The 24,018-nt window shown below is 36.4% G+C and overlaps 1 long non-coding RNA gene across 3 annotated transcripts; it reads right to left on the bottom strand.

Annotated features, from left to right (window-relative positions):
- Window positions 1-16,026: 16,026 nt before the first annotated feature.
- On the bottom strand, window positions 16,027-24,018 carry LOC134794610 (uncharacterized). Of its 3 annotated transcripts, none has more exons than XR_010144693.1 (5): window positions 23,690-24,013; window positions 22,473-23,560; window positions 18,325-18,878; window positions 16,359-16,478; window positions 16,027-16,108 (listed from the first exon to the last, which is right to left on the bottom strand). It is a non-coding gene; the product is annotated as an uncharacterized LOC134794610 (long non-coding RNA). The 3 variants fall into 3 exon arrangements; XR_010144694.1 differs by having other exon boundaries at window positions 18,325-18,794; XR_010144695.1 differs by lacking the exon at window positions 18,325-18,878 and having other exon boundaries at window positions 23,690-24,018.

Genomic DNA, 24,018 nt, shown 5'->3' with positions numbered 1-24,018 from the left:
CGACTAAAAAGTGGTAATTGTGAAAAAACTACTCAAATTTGGACGTAAAAAAACATTCACCTAATAGCCAATAAACTACTGATTACGTGAAATAAAAAAAGATTGCCAAAACTTTCCAAAATTTTCAAAAAAAAAGGATTTGAAGTCACAATGTTTTTGTAATTTTCCCCAAACTTTGTAACATTTTAAGGCATTACTTTAAAAAAAATTATGACACTTTGCGTACAAAATACAGAAATGAGTTCCTCAGCTTTCCAAAAAAGTACGAATGTCGACATGTTCTCTTAAACTTTTTAAAATAATAATAATAATAGCAGAGCAGGTAGGTACCGAAGACAAAAAATGCTTACGTAGAAACTAATTACCGTAATGACTTGACATGTATTAGGTACTTACCGAAAATGTAAAATAAGTTTATGGCAAAAATTTCATTTTTGGTACAAGCTTTTATCGCTGACTATACTTTTCTTACGACAGACAACTAATACTCATTATAAATTCTAAAAACCCCTAACACAATTAGGTTGCGTTGTTTCATCACAGAGTTCCTATGGCCACCTCCTGTCTCCATCATCAGATCAGTTCGACAGTACCATATTATTGTATTGTCATCAGGCGGCTTAGCACGGTCGTGTTTTTATCCCTTGTCACCATGCCTGTCACGTTCTAACAAGTATGTAAGTGCGAAAGGGACGCGCATAGTGATAGTCGATAAAAATGGAACCGTGCTGAGCCCGCAGAACTACATACAGCTGTAAATTTTCATGACGCTACGATCCTTGGAAGATGGTTAAATTAGTTACCTTAGATTCCATTACATAGTTAGTTACATACAGGTCGAGAGTTCCTATGGCCACCTCCTGTCTCCATCATCAGATCAGTTCGACAGTACCATATTATTGTATTGTCATCAGAACTACATACAGCTGCCAATTTTCATGACGCTACAATCCTTGGAAGATGGTTAAATTAGTTACCTTAGATTCCATTAAGTACATAGTTAGTTACATACAGGTCGACCTAATAAAAGCCTGTTAATGAGTTTTAGTTTAGGCGTCCGTATAAATAAATCCAGCGAGTAAACCACAACCACAATACTCTTGCGTACAATAGTCTAATTTACGGTGAACGGGAAAAAAATAGAGCGGTAGGTAGGTAGTTTAAAAAAACGTATGCAGAAAAACGCACAGCTTATCTATGGAATAAGTACCCTTCACACTCTCGCGGACTTAATAATAATTTATTATAAATGTTATGATCTTATAAATTTGTAAAATCAATGAAAATTCATTTATAATTTATGAATATATAATTTTTATTTAAAATCATTGAAAAATTATCACCTTACTACCAATCCCAGTTTTGAACTGATAATTGATTAACGAAAATTCCTAGAAACCCTTAGAAAGCAAATCTGGCCTGACCTCCGATTAGGTAGTTACATGTACTAATGTAGGGATCAAATTTTAACGGAAATGGTTTGTAAGCTAAACTATTACAACATATTTTGTGAATTATATACCCTTACGTTATTACCATCTATTGAGTAAATTAGACACTACTTAGTTAGGTCACCTGTGTTACTAACTATCGACATTTCTTGCAATTATAATTTTACTTCGAAGGTTTAACGATACCTAAAATGAACAAAAACGCTTTTGTTCTTTATTGTCGTTATCAGATCACAATTTTATCGTCACGCCCCAGCAGGGAACGAAGGGAAAGTACAGATATTTAATTAAAATACATAGATACCTACTAAAATAAGTGTTCCGCAATAATTGAATTATTTTATTATATTCTAATATACTCATTATCCATTAGCATTTCAATTATGTTTATGTTTAACGAAGATATTGAAGCTTCAATTAATAGCTATTTCGTTCCGCTGTAAGCGTTTATCGATATATAACATGATTAAAATACGACTTTTCACATCCCTAAAAGAGCACACATACACGTTTTTACGCACACATACACAGCCTGGATGCACCAAAAAAGGCAACACTTTGATTTGAAGTTCATCTTGTCAACAGTAAGGTTGTCCTTTTTTGACAAATGGCATTTTTAAATGAGCGAGGAGAGAGAAGTGATACTAGTTGCTGCGCCGTCAAAGTTGGGGCCTTGGTATGGAATGGAAGGTGGTCCGCCGTACGCCCGAAGGACGCAGCTATGAGTGAGAGCGAGAAAGAGATATTCTGACCGGACCAGAAACGCGATCCGGTACACCCGTCTCACACAGGCGGATTTTCGTAAATTTCTGGCCAAAAGTCCAATGTACCAAATCAACGATAATAGTCACGTGACTTTATTTTTTGTATCTGTATCGTTCCTAAGATTTAATGACAACCCTCATAACGAGAAAAGCGCGGGAAACGTGAAACGTGGCGGTTGTGTGTTTTGGTTTCTCGTACATTTAATTCAATTTAAGATCAAGGAATTGGTAATTTGTATATATTTTAGATAGTATTACATGTAAATATTTTTGTTTTCTGTATATATTGTGACATTCACTCATATTAGGTAAGTCTTTTGTAATTCTTTACAATGGGGGAGGATGATCCTCCCGACCCTGGAGGAGAAAACCTCCAGGTTGGTATAAATATTGAAATAGAGTCTAGCATGGATACTGATACATCTGTAAATAATAAAAATGATTTAAAAAGAAAAGTATATAAAAATAAGAGGTGTAAAGATTGTAACAAAAAGAGAAAGCGAAATGCTGGTGGGGAATATGTTTGCGAGTGTGAAATTGTACAGAAGACCCAAGCTCATTCTATAACAAATACTTACTGACACAAATAAAGTAGTTTCTGATATTCAAACAACAAAAGTTGTCAGAAATTTATTTTCAACAGCTGATGTTGCACCGTTTACGATGCATGTTCAATTAAAACAAACTGATCCAAACTCGTCCCTGCACCCGGTGTCTTTTGGTAGGTTCTTAGTAAAAAACGGCTTCAAAAATATTATAAATGGCAGCGTGAAACGTATTGGTAGGACAAGAATTTCCATGGCTTTTGCAAATCATATCGATGCTAATTTGTTTGTAACCAATCCTCAACTTGACAACGAAAATTTAACAGCATACATACCATCATTTACAGTAACGCGCATGGGCCTAGTCCGTGGTATTCCATCACAGTGGTCCGAGGAGGAAATAGTGTCCAACATTTCCGTGCCCACTGGGTGTGGAAAAGTGCTTAAAGTTCGGCGTTTGAATCATAGAGTTACAGTTAATGGTGCCGTTTCGTGGCAACCCTCTGAGACAGTTGTCCTAACTTTTGATGGTCAAGTTTTACCAAAACGGGTATTCTCATGCTACAACTCACTGCCTGTCGAACTGTATATCTTTCCCACAATCCAGTGCTTCAACTGTACTAAATTTGGTCATACGAAAACTAATTGCAGATCTAACCCCAAGTGCTTTAAGTGTGGTCAATTGCATTCCGGTCATACCTGTTCAGTGGAGGAGGACTAGGGCATGCTCCCGGGAATTCCCGGTTCTCATATTCCCGGGAATTTCATAGTGTCAAAAGAACCGGTACTGAAGACCCGGTACCCGTACTTCCCGGTTCTCAATATATGACTATTTATTCCCATTTCAATAGTAGTAATGTTTTAGTACTTTAGCTCGGGACATTATATAACATTTAATAATGGTGCTATGAAACGGGGGACTCCTATAACCCGACAAACTAACCTAGTAAAGTAGACATTCGTGCAGGCAGGCCGTGCCGTCATAGTGCTGAATGCACCGACTACGCTACGGCCGTGTGGCTCGGCCCAGGCGGAGGCAGTGTGCCGGTTAATTTGGTAAAATAGGTTGGAACTAGGGCTCCCGGTATCCGTGTTACACGCCGAAACGAATACCCGTGTTCTTAAGACCGGCGGTGCTAAGAACACGGTTTACACGGAACCGCCGGGATCCGGATACGTATCCAAGAACCGTTCCCAAGAAACGTTTCTCAGATACGTATCTCCGTTTACACGGGTACTTAAGACCGGCCCGAACGGATCCGAAGCAGTTTGAGCTAATCAATGCTCTAGCTCTGGGTATGCAAGGTCTAGTATTGAATGTTGACTTCAGATGAACTCGTTTAGCGTACGAATTTTTTTTTTAATTATTTATAACAGTTTTAACACATGTGTTAATATAACATATTTAACCAACTATACAATACAGGGTCATTTTTGGACCGTATGCCATATTGTGCGAGGTGATTAGGTAGGCCATACTGAACAACTTTTTGTATGGGACCAACTCCGAAATCACAAAATTTTTTTTGGCCGTTTCATACATTTTGGTCGAGTGGATGTCGACGTTTTCTATGGCAAGGCCAAATTTTTTTTGGGATTTCGAGGTTGGTCCCATACAAAAAGTTGTTCAGTATGACCTACCTAATCACCTCGCACAATATGGCTAACGGTCCAAAAATGACTCTGTATATGAATGGAAGTAGGTGTCCCTATTCTATATAGTCTACTATTTTTAATTTTGAACTTTCTCGTCCCTAGTTTAGAACCTTAATTAGGGTTCCGTACCCAAAGGGTAAAACGGGACCCTATTACTAAGACTCCGCTGTCCGTCCGTCCGTCCGTCCGTCCGTCTGTCACCAGGCTGTATCTCGTGATCTGTGATAGCTAGACAGCTGAAATTTTCACAGATGATGTATTTCCGTTGCCGCTATAACAACAAATACTAAAAACAGAATAAAATAAAGACTTAAGTGGGGCTCTGGGACTTAAGTACTTGGATGGGTGACCGTTTTTATAGATAATGGTACGGAACCCTTCGTGTGCGAGTCGGACTCGCACTCGGCCAATTTTTTTTACTATTATTGCTTATAAGTTAATTTCATTGCATATTACATTTCAATCAAAGAAACACAAATTATATATAATGGTGTAAGATATATAGTTTCGCGAAGAATAGGTATGCAGACAAATACTACCTACTACTACTTCGTGGTTATTTGTTATTTTTATCAATTACCTAAGTGTTAACTAATCTACCAACGAAGCAAAAAAGTACAGCGGCATTTGAAACGCAGGATTTCACGCGAGAACCTTAAAAAGCTATGCTACCTTGGTTACCTTGCAATTATATTGCTAAATACATTAAGATAGATCTCAAAATTGGTAATCATTCATGTTGACTGGGGTCACTTTCACACTAGTGCTCAGGTAATAAATGCCGGCCGGTGGTGATCCATTCATTAGAACGTGTTGTTTTCCAATACCCTTTTGTCTGATATCGCCGAAAACAAGTAGCGTCCCAAACCATTATCAGAACTGCCATAGCTAATTATAAGCTTTATGTCGGTGTAATAAGGAGAACCTGTCTACACATATATGAAATTGTAACAAATGCAGCGGCTAAAATTAAAGAAGCAAATGTATCGAAGCAAATGAACACGAAATAAATATGACTTTTAAGATATTGTGTTTAGGTAAGTAGGTATGACTCCAGTTCGCCACTTAGTCGGCCAATTCGTAAAATACAGTCTTTCCAAGTTACTTTAATTTAAAATCGTTTTGTTGTTTTGTTGCTAAAATTGTACATAATATTTATTAGTACAGTCTTAAAGTTCATTTTATATGATTATAAGATAATGAATTTAAGAAAAGTCTTACTTTTCATAAATTCATACTAAATTATATTAAAAGTTGTAAATACATTACTTATTGGCAGATACACATGATTACACTAATAAACTCTTTATAACGTCACTCGATTTAACGACAAACTCCTTAAAATGTCGAAATTGCTTGACTTTGGTTGGTTTACCTTGTTTTCTATAAAGTAATACACTCTATATAGCGTCACGCTCACTCTATTTAACGACAACAATAAGGCATAATACATCATTAAGAAATACTTTCTAAGTTGCCGAAATTGATATAAACTGCAGCTGTGTACGTTTTTGTGTTTGCTGTTTTGTTGTTTTATTATCTAGCACGTGTTTACTTCGACTGACGTACCGGAGATTCTAAGAAAATTTGTCTTTTGTTTTTGTATGATCAACTTGCAGATGTTTACCTCGGGCACTAGACTTTTGACAAGATGTTACACGTTATAAATTAATAGGCGTTGTTATTTGTATGAAATGAATATTCTTCTTGTGCAAAATGTGTCCTAAGTATATTATAAACAGATACATTAGAATATTTAGAATAGTAAGATGACCTTTTTATTTCACTCCATTTAACAACCACTCTCTATACTTAACGTCGAAAAATCCGCAGTCCCTTCAGTGTCGTTATATAGAGTTTACACTGTATTTATTAATTTTTACATGGTTTACTATAATAATACTAAGATGTCTGGCTTACGTAACTTAAAAAATAATTACATTAAAAAATATACATTTCTTATTGACAGAATATATTCGTAAAAACTCATACATATAATATACAGAATACAAATTATTAAAAATATAAGAACTGTTTAAAAATATGCAATTGGTAAGAATATTGTATACTTACCTACCACCACCTAGGTACCAGATCATGCATGGCCAGATTTTAACGTAAAGTCTTTATACTCTTTATTGCTTTTATTTTTTTTAAGTACTTTAAAATTGCTATCAAGTTATATTAATAAACCATTAAGTATTAGTATTTGAAGTCTTATATAAAATACTATTTTGATAAGTAGCATAGGTATACCTATTGTATTTCTAATTTTCTACTCATATTTGCAACATTGCAAGCAAAAACTACCTGGTCAAAAAGGGTTCTGTAAACCGTTTATTGAATTTCGACTCTATGAACCACGGAATAAGGTTAAATATGACGGAAACTCGTCATGAATCTTTTGTCTACTTATTTCTAACTCTTAAGTACGCCGCGCCGGTTCGTTCCTTCGCTACTCGTCAAGGACGTGTCCGGAGCCACGGGTAAATAAGATCCGTTTCTTCGAATACCCGTTTATCCGTGGAGACGGATCTTAATTACACGTTTCTTAATTACACGTGCGGAACGGGCCAAAAAACCGTGTACGTGTTATTCGGAAACGGGTATTCGAAACGTGTAAACGAAACACGGACTCGACCGCGAGCCCTAGTTGGAACGCCAATTAAGTGTTTGTTTACAATAATATAAGTCATTTATTAATTCTTATGCAATTATTTATATAAAAATAAGTCATTCATAAACGCCAACACAAACAATTTCTTAAAAGTAATCAAAAGGTGCCTTGAGAACCGGGAAGAACCGGGAATCCCGGTTCCGGCCATGCCCAGAACCGGGAAATGAAATTCTTGGTACCGGGACCGGTACTGCATGCCCTAAGGAGGACGATGCCGTTTGCTGCCTTTGCAATGGTTTCCATTTCGCCACGAACAGGGCTTGCCCGGAACACAAGAGACAGAAGGATATTAAAGTAACTATGGCTAACAATTGTATTTCTTATGGTGAGGCTGTTAAATTACATCCAGCTGCTTCAAAATCATTTGCCGATGTCCTTCTGACACAATCACCCCAACAGCCACGGTCTCAGCCAAATTTACATCGCAGTGTCAATAATCCAGCCCCGGGTACAACCATGCAGTCACACAGTTATAAAAAGACAACTTTTTTGAAACCACGTACAGTTAAAAAACTTATAACAACAGGATATGATGCAGCAGCTCACAATGCTTTAGTTAAAGAATATATCATTCCATCTCCTCAAAATGGCTGTGCACTACAGCAAGAGCCTCCTAAAGATAATGTTTCAGTAGCTGAGGAAATACAAGCGTTAAGATCATTTATCTCAGCCTAATGTAAGAATACCGTCCCACGTAGTTCTTCAAGCATGGGGGCATGCTTGAAGAACTTGTCTCAACTATTAAAAATAATGGCCAAAATTATACAGTTGAACTGCAGAAGTGTAATAAATAAAAAACAAGATTTAATTCATTTATTAAACAAATTTCAATCATTTGTTTTTGCCCTTTCTGAGACATGGCTCAAGCCTGGGGCTCTTCTTAGAGTCACGGGATATTCATGTCTCAGAGAGGACCGTCCTTCGCGACCTGGCACTCCTGGCGGATGGGGCGGAGTAGCTCTACTTGTCAGGAATTCCATATCATTTTCACCTTTTCATCTTCCATCCCATAGCGATGATTTTTCAATTGTTGCTGCCATTGTAAATAACATCTGTATTATTTCTGTATATATTCCTCATCCCTCATCATCTATTTTTGTTGAGCTTGAACAAATAATTTCTTCTCTTCCTAGGCCCGTTTTAATTTTAGGAGATTTTAACTCACATCACCAGGTTTGGGGTAGTTCATCGTCTAATTATAATGGAGATCGCCTCATTCATATCATAGACCAACACAATCTTTGTGTTTTAAACAATGGTTCTCCAACCCGCCGAACAGCTCCAACAGAGTCAATTAGCGCTATTGATTTATCAATTTGTTCAGTTGATCTTGCGGCTTCTCTCACTTGGCATACTCTGGAATCAACATATGGGAGTGATCACTACCCTATCATTATTACATTTCCATCTTCTATTCCGCCATCTCCGAAACCTAGCCCTAGGCTTAAGTATAATTTAAGTAATGTTGATTGGAAACTTTTCAAAACCCGTGTAGAGGAGAAATTGTTGTGTTTACCGTCCATAGATGATAGTAATGTAGTTAGTCGTTCAGTTGCATTAGCTCAGATAATGACTGAAGCAGCTGATGAAATTTTTCCGGTTAAAAACAGTGCATCAGGTAAAATACCTTCTCCACCTTGCTGGGATGATGATTGCACACAAGCTATCAGAAACCGTAAGGAGGCTGAAAGAAAATATTGTCATTTTATGACAAATGAAAATTTTGAGACATTCATGCAAGTTGCTCGTGAGACAAAAAAATTGTTGCGAAAGAAAAAGTTCGAAGGCTGGAAGCGATTTTGTTTGTCTCTTAGTCCTAGCGTAAAACCATCCATAGTATGGAATAATATTAAAAGATTTAGACATGCTTTCAATGAGTCCTCTAGACAGATCCTTCCTCCTAACCTTGCTACACAGTTTATGGATAGATTAGCACCTGCTTCCGTCCCCGAAGAATATGTATTTCACCCTGCTGCCTTTTCATTTGACTCATGCTATTATAATACTTTAAATGAGCCTTTTAAAATGGAGGAGTTAAAAGCTGTATTAAGTGGTTTAAAAGATACTTCACCTGGGGAAGATGGAGTTCCTTATTCCTTTTTAGCAAATGCCAGTGATGGTATTCTTTCTTATTATCTAAATATAATAAATTCTGTTATCCAGTCTGGTAAAATTCCTGATTCTTGGAGATCTCAAATAGTTATTCCTATTTTAAAGCCGTTCAAACCAGTGTCAGATGTTTCTTCTTATCGTCCAATTGCCCTTTCCTCAGTATTTGTTAAAGTAGCAGAACATTTAGTTAAAAACAGACTAGAATATTTTGTAGAAAAAACCAGTTACTTTCTCATAGTCAATTTGGCTTCCGAAAAGGTAGGTCTACTTATGATAGCTTGGGTATTTTAATTTCAGATATTCGATTGTCATTTTCTAGAAATGAGTCTATAGTAGCTGCTTTTCTTGACATAAGCGCCGCTTATGATAATGTCTTAGTCTCAGTGTTACAAGCAAAACTTCACAAATTAGCTATACCAGTAATGTTAACCAATTTCATAATAAACCTTTTATCAGAAAGGTCCATTAGCCTTCTCATAGATGACAACAATAGGATTTCCCGTTTAGTGTGGAGAGGTCTTGCCCAAGGATCCGTATTAAGTCCTTTGCTATATAATATCTACACATTTGATTTAGAATCATCCTTAAATGACACGGTTAGAGTCTTGCAATATGCTGATGATTTATTATTATATTCGCCAAACCTTTCTATTGAACAAGCCAGTAGATCAGTCACTTCTTCTTTGGGCTTATTGAAGTTATGGTTAGATTCAAATGGTCTGGAACTTTCAGTGCATAAAAGTGTTGTAGTTTTGTTTACTAGAAAAATGTTTCCTCCTCCGATCAATGTGCAATTTAATAACTGCTCCATTTCCATTAAAGATAAAACCAAATTCCTAGGTGTTATTTCAGATAATAAATTAACGGGTCTTCCACATTGTGATTACATAGTTTCTAAATGTGAAAAAAATATTAATATCCTCAGGTGCGTTTCAGGAGTTTGGTGGGGTTCACATCCTTTTTGCATGAAACTCATGTATAATGCCTTGATAAGAAGTATTTTAGATTATGGGATATTTTTGTTAGAGCCAGGATATGTAGCTGGCTTCCAAAAACTAGATCGTATTCAATCCAAAGCACTCAGATTGATTTGTGGGGCCATGAATTCAAGCCCTATCAATGCCATGCAAGATGAGTGTGTTGAGCCTCCACTTCATTTACGACGCCAATATCTTAGTGATAGATTTATTTTCCGTTGTTCCCAATTCTCTAATCACCAACTCTGGATTATCCTGTCTAACCTTGTGCTTCAAATAACTACTTCCAACTATTGGAAACACAAAAGTCCTCCTTGTTTAGTAAAAAGCTTTCAAAAACTTAAATCTATATCAGCTCCCACTGTTAGCTCTTCAACACTTCCCATTTTCCAATATGAATATGATTCTCTGACACTTATTCCTCCAGTTCTCCTCGATATTGGAGTCTCCAAGAATGATGTTGAACAAAATCAACAATTCCTGGGATTCATTGGAACAGATGGCCTGGGTGCTCATCATATGTACACAGATGCTTCTAAGACGTCAGAGAATGGTTGTGTTGGCGTTGGTGTTCTCCACACCCAATCTAATATTTACCAAAAAATAAAGTTGCCACCAGAATCCTTTGTGTACAGTGGTGAGTGCTTTGGAATCCTGAAAGCAATAGAGTTCATCATTATAATGCATCTCAAAAAAACAATTATTTTCTCAGATTCCCTAAGTTCACTACAGGCAATATGTAAATTTCCTTTCAAATCTAAATCTAATAACCCAATTATTTATCAAATCCGTAGCCTATTGTTAAAATGTCACATTAAAGGGTATTCGGTTTCCATTGCCTGGATCCCTGGACACAGAGGGATTAAAGGTAATGAAAGGGTGGATGATTTAGCTCGAGATGCCATTAGTTGTGGGGACATGTTTCCGTTTAAGAATGTGTCTGAAGACCTGTTGGCACTGCCTAAATTATACCTACGAAAGGAATGGAGGAATTTATGGACATCTGGTGCAGGTGCTGCTGTGTTACATTATCGAAGCATTCAAAAATCAATTCCTGCCAAATCTTGGTTTGCTAAAATCTCTCTGCCAAAACCTGCAACTAGTATGTTAATTCGAATGAGATTGGGTCACGTATGTACACCGGAACACCTCAAACTACTAAATCGCGTGGCCAGTTCTGCATGTACTTGTGGAGCTGATCCCGCTGATCTTAACCATATATTCTTTGCATGTAACCTTTATGATCGTTCTATACTATTAAGACAGCTGTCAGATTTTAAAGTTCCGTTTCCCACATCTATTACAACACTCCTGTATATTAATGAATGATTCTTCTCCATATATATTTAAATCATTGTATTCATTTATTTCACGTCATAACATTAAACTCTAACTGCCTATAATAGGGTGTTTCATTTTTCCGAATTTTCGATTTTCATCTGACTTTGCTCGAATTCTTGTTCTAACTGATAAAAAAATATTATACGTTAAAAGAAATTAAAATCGGTCAACGTTTAGAGGTTGCACAACATCAACAAAGATTTTTCAAATAACCAACGACTCTACAGCGGAGGGTAGAAAATGGTTTAAGCGGCTACCATCAAAGCGGAGAGTAGTGTGATACTGAACCTTCTACATATAAATAAATTTTAAAATTAGTAATAAACTTGGATTTTGGTTACTCGATAAATGTTCTAATTAAGATTTTTCAGTTTTTCCACCTGTTTCCAAAGGAAAAGTGCTTTTATCGTGTTTTAGACGCAAAATTCAGTTTTCTCATTCGATTTTAGTATCAGTTCATTATATTTTGTCATTTTAGAACATAGTTCATTTTCATGCAATGTATGGGGTTCACATTCTACCTTTTCAACTTGTGCAACCTCTAAACGTTATTCGATTCTTTTGAAAATTGAAATAGATAGTTTTTAGTGTGGGGAGGCTCCATTGGTGAGCAAAGTCAGGAAAAATATTACAAGTTATTTTTCTCCATACAAAAGTGAATCACCCTAGCCTATAATTTACCTTTTCCTGATCCTTTTCCAAAATTCCGTCTTACTCGTTATAATGTAATCCTTTAATTCCGTTTCCCTGCTTTACTCGTCTGGCTGAATGCGCCAGGAGCGCGATGCCTTAAAAAAAAAAAAAATAACGTTTTCATAACTACCCACATTAACGAAATATCGACTTCTGACCAAAGGTTAATTACTTGTTAAAACTAAGTGTATTTATATAACATATTCTATTGTTTTGAAGTTGTTTGGTGTGATTTATATAATGGATTGTGAAGCTGGAGGTATGTAACTATATATTTAACATGAATGTCCATACTTTTCAGTTTGTTTATACACAGGAAAAAAAAAGTTAATTTACAATCGAATTTTTACCTGTTGGTTACTTATATTAGTGTATAAAGTTCAATATTCAATAGAATCTGACTACTGAATGAATATTATAGTAAAGACAAACATATTAGCTAAACTATTTTGATAGTTTAGGTTGCTAATACGTGCTAATCTGTTTTTTATTAGACAATTATCAGTTAGAAGTAAAAATCACGAAAACAGTTTTTTTTTTTTTTTTTTCATTGTTTTTAGGTTCATCTTCTGAGAATATCATTATAAGTCGTCAACAATTGCTTGAATATTATAGAAAGTGCAATTCGAAAGATAATAATGAAAAACTTAACAATCTTTTTAACCAAGTAGCAAGTTTCTTAGGTGTTGAGGATGGTCTAACAAATGACTCAAAACAATTATTATCTAAGTTCGTATTCGACTACAAACAAAAGTGGGCATCTGTTAGAAGAAACAATGCCTATTTCAATAGAAAATAATGTAACTGGGTTAGTAATGGTATTTGTTTCGTGGTTAAGAAACAAGTTTCAAAGCAAGTAAGCGGAAGACCTTCGAAAGATTTCTGTGAGAGTAGTGATCGGTCCAAACGCAGAAAAACCGAAGACTTACGTAAGGAAAAAACTAGTAGTGAACTTTTGTTTGCTGCTAAAATGAACTTCAAAAGAGATGGTGATCTGAAATCTGCTAAAGAATGTGAAACTATAATTACAAAACAAGAAGCCACTTCTGGACAATCTCACATTCCTTTCACACCAGATGAAGCTTTAGCACTTGTTGTTGGAGCAAAACTTACCAAGTTCCAATACAATTTAATTAGGAAAAGTGCAAGTGATCATTACTGCAACATCTATCCTCCTTACGAAAATGTTACTTCCGCCAAAAAGAGATGTTATCCTAAAAATATATTGGTCAGTGAATCATCTGTAAAAATAGCTGTCCAAGACTTGTTAGATCATACAGCAATGAGACTTGTTCATTCACTGCATGAAGTAATTTCTTCGCTTTCTAAAGACCAACTTGATACCATGTCTTTGATTACGAAATGGGGATGTGATGGTACATCTGGTCAAGCTGAATATAAACAACTATTTCAGGATGAGACGGTTTCAGATTCTAGTATATATTTCATTACTATTGGTCCTATACAGTTAGAAGTAGACAACCTAAGCGAAAGTGGTAAAACAATTATATGGAGAAACCCAACTGCATCTTCCCCGAGAAGTTGCAGACCCTTAATGCTCCTTTTCGCCAAAGAGTCGACCGATTTGATTAAGCAGTGCGTCAAAGACATTGAAACTCAAATAAAATCATTAATAGCAAGGAAAATAGAGCAGAATGGTATTGAAATACAGTTAAAGCATAATTTAATTTTGTGTATGATTGATGGGAAAACCGTTATTGCTATTACTGACACTAAATCAAACCAAAGATGTTACCTATGTCATTTGACATCAAAAGACTTTAATAGTATACGTCTTAGTTTATCAAGGAAAATTGTCAACGAGGATTTTTTAAATTTTGGGATATCCCCACTACATGCCTGGATCGGCCTTTTTGAATGTTTACTTCATGTAAGTTATAGACTAACTATATGTAGGTGGCAAGTTCGAAGTGCAGAGAATAAGAGTAAAGTAGACGTTAGAAAAAAATATATCCAAGAAGAATTTAGAAAAAAAATGGGCCTAATAGTGGACAAACCCAAACCCGGATTTGGTAGTAGCAATGACGGGAATACAGCGAGAAATTTTTTTCATTGTTTCGAAGATTCAGGTGAAATTACTGGCATAAACAAAAATATTATATATCGCTTTCTTATAATCCTTTTGGCACTTACAAGTACGTTTCCAGTTAATCCAAATAAATTTAAAATTTATTGCTGCAAGACAGCTGTTGTCTTTATCAAACATTATCCATGGTACCCCCTACCAACAACTGTACATAAAATCTTATTTCATGGCCATGAAATAATGAAAAATTGTATAGTGCCTTTGGGGTTACTTTCAGAAGAAGCTCAAGAATCGAGAAATAAAGACATAAAAATGTACAGAGAAAGTTATTCGAGAAAATTTAGTCGGATCCAAAATGTAGAGGATGTGTTTAATAACCTTCTTGTATCATCTGATCCTTACATAACAGATATTTCACGAAAACATTACAAGAAGGATTCAAAAATAAATGATTATCCAAAAGAACTAAAGTATTTATTGGACATGTAAGAAAAAAAAACTAATAAAATAAATATAGAAACAGTGAATCGACCTTAAATAGAGCTGTAGTTTAATTTAAATATGTTTTTATTTGATTCCTAAAGCGTTTCTAACTTTTAATTCAATCCATTAGTTTTGGCCAGAAATTTAGGAAAATCCGCCTGTGTGCGTCTGTTACAGCTTTTAATTCACTCGTGATTCATTACCTGAGGGCCTTCTTTATCTGCCTTTCTATCGCTCTTCCGTATTCGTGTGATAGAGTTGCCTCTCTTTCAGATCATATAACGAAATCCCTGGGGTTGGGTAACGATAGGTAGCGAAGAGCTGGCCCACACCAGCCTCACAATCGTCCTCACATCGACGATGACTGACCTTCCCACACGGTGGGGAGCGACCCGCAACAGCCGTCGCAGCCGGAAGGCGGACACGGCCTCTCATACCTCCCTAAGGAGGTATCGAATGAAACCCATCCCATCTAACGAAATCTCTTTTTTCACGGAGGCTATCTGGTTGTGTTATTTCTTTGTGCATCTCTTCATCATTGTTTCTAGAAAAATCTTAATAAGTACCTACCTAGCACGATGCAGAATTTTCATTACACCGAGACTGGTAAATATTCAATTCGGACAACCTCCATATAACACAGCATTCCCCGCGGGCCTCAACATTGTTAGGTGGCGCTTTCTACTATTTTGTCATTTTAGCTTTAAAATCCATCTACAACAATAACAATTCTTACGGCGTGGTATGGGGGTTGTCAGTCTTCTTCATTTATTAAATTCTATAATACACCAAACATCTCTACCTAGCTATTGGTCTTCTAGACTCCATAATCCCGTAGATACTTGTTCCTGCGCGTTAACTACATTCCATAAGCCCCCTCCAGACTATGCGCGTGAATCGCGGGCGAAGCCGCGAACGCGAGTGTGGAGTCGATTTCGCTGTTTGCGAAAATCGACGCCACACTCGCGTTCGCGGCTTCGCGCCACGATTTGCGCACGAGTGTGGAGGGGGCTATAGAATCACATCACGCGCGGTAAATTAGTTCTAAATGCATAAAATATTGTTATAGTTCAAGAATTACTTTATTTTTCACAATTTTCATATTATATTTACTCTCTGACAAACAATAAGACAAGTTTAAAAATAGTGTCATAATCTGCTATTAGATTTTAAACGCATAGGTATATATTTATTATCACGCGGGTGATATCTGATAGTGGTGCAAGGGTCGAACTTTAGGCCTGTTTTGGTGATGGTGCGGATGGTGATGAGGAGTCGCTGGACCGGAGGGAGGCAGCTGATTACTGCCATGCATCGCCTTGGATTGACTATTGTCTCAATAGATTTGCCGTCTACCAGTATCTAAAAAGAAGTTAATTTGAATTTATGATATTTTTACCTACGTTATACAAGATGTTTTTTCAACCCTTAGATATTTTTGCGAGGTGAATATAAAGATCATACTGAGTAATTTACTATGGGACCAACCCTCAAATCACGAAGCTGCCGTTTGGCTGCCTTATCACAGGATTAGGAAGAACACAAATTTATTTAGTTTACCAGTTATAGTTTATTAACTTTGATACCTACACTAGTCACCTGTGAAACTTACTTCGTATCCCATAATTCCCTCGATTACTTTGGGCAACTTCCACTTGAGACTAACTGTATGATGTGACACTCTTCTCGCACACGGTTCTTGGACTCTGAGCTTGTCCAACTTTTCCATATCCTGTCAATAAATTATAGAAGCAATTAAGGATTTAACCCTTTGACCATTATTTTTTTATAGCAATGAATCGAGAACTTTAACGATACGCACAGCACGAATTATTTTTTGTATGACTTTTGAGAAAGAGAAATATATATATTATTTCGGGGTTTCCGAATTATAAGACGGCAATATGTTTGCCGCTATCAGCCAAGGGCAGTAAGTGACAAGACCGTCATGTCAGTTTGCCGGGGGAACTAAGGGTGGCATGAAGTACCTAAAATGATTAAATTAAAAACCAATAGAATGATAAGAAATAATTTAAACCTTTATTTTACTTAAAAAGATTTGTTTATTCTATTTATAATATATTTAATATATACTATTATATGTGGGTATATTATATTATTTTCAAGTAGGTATTATAATCCCAGCAAAACTGTGGATAGGTTGCTAGCATGTAATAATTTGAAGTATTGAATTAAGCTATTGCTCCATATATAAATCAATAACAATAGTAGCCTAACCTACCCTTTCCTTTAATAAACACCAGACACTTAACGGATAGCGGCAAATATATTGCCGTCTTCATTTTTTTTAATTATCAAATAACAGATTTGTTTTCATTAAACTTTATATCGCCAAACTTGTCTCTGAAACTAGAGAATTGTGACTATCGGATAAATCCAGCAAAGAAAATTTTATTTACAAACATTTTTGTTCAAATGTAGGCATAGGCACTAAAGGGTTAAGTCAGTGGTGGGCAAAGTACGAATGGATTTTATCCGGCCCGCCGCCGGTCCTATGAAATAATCAGTATATGGCATTGGCCCACGATTATCACAAAACAAAATAAATTTTGGCTACAATTCTGGCACTCCACTTAAATTTCCTAAACTTTCTGGTCCCCCATGAAGAAAGTTTGCCCACCACTGATTTAAGTAAAAGATCGGAAGATCCTGTGAGAATATCAAAGTCTGTCAAGGAATTTCAATTAAAAATATTGCGAACATGGTGGATTGGGCCACTTTTGAGTTTTTCCAAAAAGACAGCAGTGCTGCCTATTACATATTCTTTCTGATGCTAAAATATCGACGTACTCTCAGCCACGACTTCGCTCAGCTCCGTTCGGAGAGTACAGGGTTCGTAATTGGTTAGTAAACATATCAATGATCCAGAATTTATACGTATACCTTACATAATATTCCAATGGAGCCCATGTCCTGAAAGAACCTTAATGAGCAATATCTGGGGGACCGAGATTTGCTCGGAAAACAAATAAAAACTCAAAAATGCGCGTTTTCCCAGAGATAAGACCTAGGTAAATCGACTTTCGGCCCCGAAAACCCCCATATACCAAATTTCATCGAAACCGTTTTCGAAATCCCCGAAATATACTTACCACGTGTCCTAAAATTCAACGATAAGCTGGCACCAGAAGATGGACCTGCTCATGACTACTCGAGGAAAAAAAATAAAAAAGATATATCTCAATTTTTTATGGAATTACAAAAAAATTAAAATCGACACCCCTAATGGTATTTTTAACGACCATGTCTACAATTTTTCAAATATTTCTGTTTTTTTGTATCGGCAACCTAATTAGCACTGCTATCCACCACAACCCTTAAAAATACCAGAATACACGTAGTTACGATTTTAATTTTTTTTGTAACTCCATAATAAATTGAGATATATATTTTTTTTTTTCCTCGAGTAGTCATGAGCAGGTCCATCTTCTGGTGCCAGCTTATCGTTGAATTTTGGGACACGTTAAATAAATACATAAATACACAAGAATTGCTCGTTTAAAGGTATTAGATAGATAAAATTGATTATTTTTTAAAAGTTAGATCGTTCTCCTTACCTCATGACTTGTTAGGTCCACAATTGACGTTTGTTTTGGTTGGTCCGTTAGAGTATTTCTCGTAATATCATTTATAATATCAGTCATCACTTTGTGCGCCTGTTCCTTTATTTTAATTTTAGATATTTTCGTTATCTTCTGTTTAGTACTATGCTTAGATATATTATCAAGGTCAGGTGCAGTAATATCAATTTTTAATGTATATTCATAATTTTTTACTTTATTTTCTACGCACCAATGATTGCTATCCATTTCGGTACTTTTTTCTGCTGTGTTATATTCAGTATTAGTTTCAACGTTTGCTACTGTACATAAATAATTATTGTTATAGAGCTGTCCATTCAGTGCTTTATTGTTGTGTTCTTGCATTTCAATTTCGTGCTCGTTTAGATTCTTTAAGATTTCTTTTATAGAGCAATGGCAAGGTTTTGCGTCTGCGGTAGCGTCTGTTTTACATCTCCTACAATTTCCTGGATTTTTCACGACACCAACTTTATTACTAATTGTATTTTTTGGACCACATCTAGGAAGCCCGGAGTCATATTTACGTTCGTCTGTTAATTAGAAACGTCATTCATTCATAATAGTGTTTTGTGCAACAGGTACATAATAAGGGTTCTTAAAATTTAAAGGCCGAAGTTACAAAACGAAACGAAGTTGAGTATTTGTGGTATCCTGTACCGTCTTTACCATAAGGGCACACGGGGCCCGTGCCCAGAGCCCTCATCCTCAGGGGGCCCCAAAGGACAGACAGTAACAGTATATTTGATTACCCATAATAAATAGAAGATCATAGTAGAGAAATGTTTAATTCGCTTTCTTTACTTTCCAAAAGGGCCCCAAATTCTTATGTGCCCAGGGGCCCCAGCATAGTTTAAGACGGCCCTGGCGACTGAATAAAAGTGTAGGTAGTTAAATCTAAATTTGGTTAAATTATGAGGTTAAAACTACTAATATGGTCTTAAAATGCATATTTGATATACAAAGTGTCTAGTGGGAAAACGATTTTTGAAGTATACGCTCCAGTTTCACTTGATTTCAAGGAATTAGGTAAGTACCCAATTATTTTAAATTTAAAAGTTATGGTACCTACCTACAGTATAGTAGTATACCCTATAATGGACGTGGAACCGATAATGGGACAATAAACCACAAATCCTCTAAAATAAGTACTTATCTAAAAGTAGTTTATAAACACTGGCTGTATTTAATCATAAATAAGAGTCCTAGAGCTGTTTCAGTTTGATTTTGTATTAAATTCGGTTATTTTTAAAGAAATTGGCGTCCCTCCAAAAGTTGTCGTGTCACTGAAAAAAAAATACCACTAAGAATTCTTAACAACTTCGCTAAAAAAGGTGAGTTAATTTATTAAATTTTAATTAATTAATACTTGATGAAAACTAGAATGTGTTTTGTTAATTGCATTTACCATGAGATAAGGTAATATACAAAACCCTATGTTATGACTCCACAGATGTAAAACAATAGTGGTATTTGGCCCAATCCCATTATAGGAGCTGTAAAACTGCATACCTCCTATGATGGGACAATTTACATAATGGTGCTTGCCATGCCATAATTTCATGTTTAAACAATACAGAAGTAAAATGTAGTTACGAAATATGTCAACGGAGGTATGCTCGGACTTCGGATAAATTAATATAGTTTTTCCAAACTTTTATTTAACTTGCCCTGTTAGTTAGTGTGGGTCAAATCTTGGTAGCTGAATTTGAGCCACTTTCCGATTTCCGATTGAGTTGAAATTTTGTATACGTAAGTAATTAAGTATGCAGATCTGATGTTAATGCAATATTATGATAACATGGACCTGATCTGATGATGGAGACAGGAGGTGGCCATGGGAACTCTGCGATAAACGCTAATTGTGTTTAGGTATATTAGAATCGTCTCAATGGGTCTAATACAATAATAATTGGCTGTGGAAAGAAAAATACATTCAGCGATAAAAGCTTATACCAAAAATTATTTTTTTTGCCTATTTCCTACTAACTTATTCCCTATTTCAATATTTTATACTGATAGAGCAATGTCCATTATAGGGGGCCTATTACTGGATCCACGTCCATTACCGGGGTTCCATTACTGGAGCTTTGGTGTCTATGACTGGAGAAAAAAAACAGTTTTAATTTGTTAAGTATGTGGAACCTCATTGCAGTATCTTGGATACAAGACGCCTGAAACATGAAAGACGGATAGGACATTCATCTTTTAACACGCTAAGCGGTAGACGATTTACATGTATCAGGGAAATATCACAAATACTCTAAATTTCCTCTTAAATGTCCCATGACTGGTGCTGTTACCTTATGTACCTATTAGTAGGTACTTAGGGCGTTTTGAATCTCTTTATATCGTAAAATCTTGCCTGACATCGTTTTCACTGGACTATTTTCGATATATATGTCGTAGTCAGATCGTATAATCCGCCGTATTACATAACGGCTAGCCGTTTTCAAAAACAGGGGCGTTTTGAAATGCGGCGGTTTGACGACTAGCCGGATTGTCATTGCGATACGTTCTTCAATAAGGCGGCTTACGTTTAGCCGCATCGTACTACTATTTAGATTGTAGAGTGACCAGTTCTTTCGGTCGCCTACGTAACCGGAGTTCGACAATGTTTGCAATTTAATTTATTTTTACCATGGTCCCACCGCACTACATGTGTTTCTTTTCCAAAACATTTCCTTCACAACTTAAATACGGGGCTACTACCTATTTCTGGGCGGTTTGCCCTTCGGGCATCTGAAGCTACCTAATGAACCTAATAACCTACTTACCTACCTACGCTTTTTTCCCCAAAGTGTAATGTTTTCACGGACGTCTCACTAAATCAATAGGTAGGTAGGTTAGGTTCGTTAGGTAGCTTCAGATGCCCGAACGGCAAACCGCTCAGAAATAGGAGCCCCGCGAAGCGGGGCTCCGTCTAGTTAAGTTGCGATTGTTGCGAAGGAAATGTTTTATGAAAAGAAACAGTCCGACGAACTCCAGATTTGATGGACACCCCAGCGTTTTTCATAGTTTGTTGTTGTTATGTCTGGCAGCGCCACGAGTGTTAAAAACGGGAACTATAAACTGTCAAAGCGGCGGCTAATGACTCGCTGTTAGTGATGTACCGACTATTGATTTGGCCGACTAGCCGACTAGCCGACTAATCGGCGCTCGATCGGCCGATTAGTCGGCCGACTAGTCGGCTAGTCGGCCAGATCATTAGTTTCGTATAAGTTCAGGTGAAAAACAATAGTTTCATCATAATTTAGCTTGGCTAAAAAGGTGTTCTCTACAGGTTCAAAGACCTATCACAAGAATCCTCGTTCAATTTCTGTCTTTAGTTATTTTATTTTACGATCCTGAGCAGAACGTCAGTACAGCTTACAGCTAGGAGGTATTTCCAAGGCTCTATATCCCGTACGTAGTCGCCAGTTAAGAACCTATCCCCTGTGGTCAGCGTCTTTACGAGCAACGTGCCCTGACTAGTCTCTAAATTTTGCAATAACATTAATAGTTCCTCATGGATCCACCATTAAAAAAAACAAAAACTGAAAAATAATAAAAAAATATAATTATCGAACTTGCACATGAAATTACACGAGAATCAGTTGAGATCGACCTGTAGAGGAAAACATCAGCCCACCAACATACGATAACGATCAAACGGTCAATTATATGAACAAAGGTTTTTGTTTGCACCCTGAATAGGTATTTTAGTAAAATAAACATAAAACATATGGTAAATATTGACTGCTGGTTTCTTTTTTTTCTGCTTTTCTTTGACTAATAAAGTGCCGACTAATCGGCCATTTTTGCCGACTAGTCGCCGACTAATCGCCGACTACAAATGTGGCCGGATAGTCGGCTTTCCCGACTAGTCGGCGACTAGTCGGTACATCCCTACTCGCTGTATTACATTATGGCTAGCCGTGTTGAAGAACGTATGGCGCCGAATACATTCCAGCGGATTCTCATTCAGCCGCATTCAATCCGGCTAATCGTTGAACCGCCACATTTCAAAACGCCCCTGTTTTTGAAAACGGCTAGCCGTAATGTAATACGGCGGATTATACGATCCGACTGCGACATATGTATGATTGAACTCATATTAATTATTATGGACAAAAAATGCAACTTACTTAACGTTAGCTTCCACTCATCTTCAATATATTTTTTTACAAGACTAATAGTTTCCTGGGATCCTGCTAATGATGCTTGTCCTTGATAAGGACATGACGAACACTCACAAAACGAACACTTGCATACTGGAGCGTTTGTCAAATCCACTGGCTGTGGTATCAGTTGATGGTTTTCTACTATAGCGGTATAAAAGTTATTATGTTTCTCGGTTGGTTTTCCAACCATATCACTACCAGATACGTATCTAAGACTGCAAGAGTTGCTTAAGCAACTTTTGTGCAGACTATTCAACATTTTGATTCCCGGGAAACTGAGGCAATGCTGTATGCAGGTAGCACATGAGCAAGGGGAATACTGGCAGCTGTCTGATCGGCCGACGTCTCCAAAAGGAGCTATGGTTGCTGGATTCTCTCCGTCATAAATTATAGATTCAGCATGACAATTTGAATAGTTGCATGGAGATACTTTCTTGCATATGTGATGATTTAATGTTGAATCATCGTGTGATTCATTTTCGCATAGTATGCGATTTTCAATGCTGTTGCTATCGTAGTTTTTGGCAAACTTAGTGCACTTCTCGCAATCACAGGGTTTACAATTGCAGGGATCAACCAAAGTAGGCACTGAACGCCTCGACAAATATTTACATATCGTACACACCCATGCGTTACAAATTGCTGATATCAATTTAAAAATATTATATGTATAAGACTCTGATGATAAATTCATTATTTTTGAGCCTAAGCTATCACCACAGGAGAATTTATTGCAGCTATCTAGTGATCTAACGGTGAATTTCCTTTGACCATTCATTGCGATTTAGGTACCGAATACCTAGGTTGAATCTCTTGTAATGCTTTTCCACAGCATAAAATGCGAGAAGTTTGGATCATGATCCAAGATTAAAGAATATCAAGAACGTCAGACCCCGCTTTCAGATGTAGAAAGCGAGGTCGCACTTTGTTCAGTTTTCGTTTAGTTTTTTATTATAAACATCCTTAGTATGCCTTAACTTAGTGTTATGGGTTTAATTTTGTTGTCTGGGCGGTCCGCATAACTCACTTATATAACTTAGGTGACCAAATTTCTGTAAATGAAAAGGAAATAGGTAATTAAGTATTAGTTAAAGATAAGACATTCGTTTTAAGTAATAGGTAGGTAGTGATTTGTAGAATGTAGGTACCTAGCTATTAAATTAAGAACACGTTCTAAGTACCTTTTTGTCACACGGGATTGTCCAGGTTTACGGGGAACTCCTTATCTTATGAGGAACTCGAGATGAGTTCCTCATAAGATTTATTTATTCTTGCTTTGTCTCCCCTTACATGGGCGCTTTTAAAATAGGGTAGTTTTTAGATGAAATCTGTAGTTTTCACATGTTATTATTTAGTTTCCCAAAGGATGTTCCTGTATTTTTTATGTTTTATTCAAAAATTGTCAGTTTGCTTGTCAGATCGTCAATACCAAAGTCAAAATTGTCATATTATTATGCTTTTTACCAATCGAAATTGTGCAAAGAGTTGGATGATTGGTACAGAGAAGTAC

Source organism: Cydia splendana, chromosome 10, assembly GCF_910591565.1.
Source record: "Cydia splendana chromosome 10, ilCydSple1.2, whole genome shotgun sequence".
NCBI lineage: Eukaryota > Metazoa > Arthropoda > Insecta > Lepidoptera > Tortricidae > Cydia > Cydia splendana.
The sequence above is the reverse complement of the archived record's forward strand: the minus strand, read 5'-3'. Positions and strand labels throughout refer to the sequence as shown.